Source organism: Macrobrachium nipponense, chromosome 18, assembly GCF_015104395.2.
Source record: "Macrobrachium nipponense isolate FS-2020 chromosome 18, ASM1510439v2, whole genome shotgun sequence".
NCBI classification, from domain to species: Eukaryota; Metazoa; Arthropoda; class Malacostraca; order Decapoda; family Palaemonidae; genus Macrobrachium; species Macrobrachium nipponense.
Window position 1 is genome coordinate 33546606 of NC_087211.1, and position 2500 is coordinate 33549105.

At 28.3% G+C, this 2500-nt stretch overlaps 1 protein-coding gene across 1 annotated transcript in view; it reads left to right on the forward strand.

Moving 5' to 3' along the window:
* The window catches only part of LOC135196952 (bile salt-activated lipase-like), a 67848-nt gene that overhangs the window by 520 nt on the left and 64828 nt on the right, over positions 1 to 2500 (forward strand). The gene's annotated exons all lie outside the window — the stretch shown is intronic.

The window sequence follows — 2500 nt, forward strand, 5'->3', positions numbered from 1 at the left end:
AACCCTCGGAATTAATATATTTTTCATATATTGCCATTAACCGGGGGAAATTTAGGAATTTAATTAAGCGATAATCGAATTGGCGATCGACAGGCGCGAACCAGCGACCACTGCCAGTCCTGGAATTGAGAGGTCGCTGGTTCGCGCCTGTCGATCGCCAATTCTATTATCGCTTAATAAATTCCCCCTCGGTTTAAGCATATATGAAAATATATTAACTTCCGAGGTAGAGCGAATTAGATATTAAAGGACATTTGTAGTTCGATATATGTATATGAATCACGGTAATGTGATAGACTTATAATATATATATATATATATATATATATTTATATATATATATATATTATATATATAACATATATATATATACATATATATAATATATATATATAATATATATATATATAATATATAAAAAACACAAGTATAAAAGACCCATTAAAACACTGGTTTAAGCTAAGGACTATATTGCGTATATTTCGGTGGACTGACTTCCACCCTTATCAGTCCAGCAAATATAGTCCTTTGCATTAAAGCAGAGTGTTTTAATGGGCCTTTTAATGTTTTTGTTATATATATATATATATATATATATATATATATATATATATATAAAGTATGCAATTCATAATACTGTTGCCCAAATATTTAATGATTGTGTTTCCTCCAGTCAGGAATCATTGCCCATTAATTAAGCAGCATGTTCCTTCACTAAACAGCCAGACTTCTTTTTACAGCCTTGTATCTCTCATTAACCGCCGCCTTCCACCTAAAACATGACTGTGTGACTCAAATTTTACTTCCAACAGAGCTGGTGCTGGACTTTAAGCCATTTTAAGTTCTGCTATTTAGTTTCCAGTAATCTGAGTTTTTTTTTTTCTTTCTTTCTTTTTTTGTAGATTTCATGTTTGATCATTTTAAATTTTGTAAATTTGTAACTAATTCTATTTTCATTTTTCTGCTTTGTATAGTTGGACAGCCCTGATAATTATACATCAGTCACGAAAATTTGGCCAACAAACAAATATAATACTAAGCTTGCTATTCACTATTATATTCCTTCCTCTCTCTCTCTCTCTCTCTCTCTCTCTCTCCTCTCTCTCTCTCTCTCTCTCTTCTCTCTCTCTCTATATATAGATATATATATTATATATATATATATATATATTATATATTATATATATGTGTGTGTGTGTGTATATATATTATATATATTATATAATATATATATATATTTATATATATATATATATATATATATATATATATGTATGATGAAGTGCCAAGTATCTGGTTACTACACTTACCATTCATTAACTGATTCCTCACAAAAACCAGACACCTGAACCCTCATCACAGGTATTAAACGACTGAATACTCTAAAGGCAACAGTGATCCCTTAACAACTTACCAGTATTGCAGAAAATCAGACTAAATTCATCAAAACAGGTGTGAGGTAATCTTGTAAGTAATTAGATTAATCAAAGGGCATCACTCCATCAACAACTTTAAAACTCTAAGTATTTCCCTGATTTCAGAAGTCTAAGTACTTCCCTGGTTCTAAGTCACTTCAAGTTAATGAAGGAAAACAGATCAATTACCACACTATGTTTCTACCTAACATCAATATAATCAAATGCAAATATACTGGTTAGAAATGAAATACTTATAAAAATTTTAAATACAAAAATTTATTATTAAACTCAAAATTTATAAGTGAAATTCACAATATAGGGGAAAATTACTGTTACTTGAAAACAAAGTTAAGTTTAATTAATTCTTGAATCAATTAAGTAAAATTAAATCAAAATTAATTTATCACAAAATTCGAGAAAATTAATTCAATCAAAATTCAAAAGTGTTAGGCAATAATTGAAAATTTGAAATTAATTCACAAGTGCTAAACAATAATAAAACTTGAAAAGAATTCTAAGTAAATGCAAATTAATTCACAAGTGTTAAATTTAATTAAATGTGCAACGATTAATTAATGAAAATAACTAAGTCAATTAAATTGTGAACGTAAATGAAAATACAGAAAAATGTGGACAATATTAAAATTTGCAAAAAACATCAATCACACTGAATATAAATTAAAAAGTCACACTTCAATAAGAAAATGAGCAAATGCACAAAAATGAAACAAACACAAAACACAAAAATTTGTAATGTGTAAAAACGTAAATAGTTTCTCTCAAACCACTGTAATCATCAGTTATTTAGTTTTTACCAAACCACTGTTCCGTTCAGTTATTAGTTGTTATTTAACCACTGTTCCTATCAGTTATTAGTTGTTATCTAACCACTGTTCCTATCAGTTATTAGTTGCAACTAATAAAAATATAACACACTTTACCTTTTTGGTATACCAACTTCTTTCTTTCTTGCTGCAGCTCGTTTTACACTTTCACAAAACCAGGCGCTGTTACAACAACAATGTTTGTTCAGATTCCACAAAAAACACTAAATGATACTAAATAAACTCGAAGAAATATCA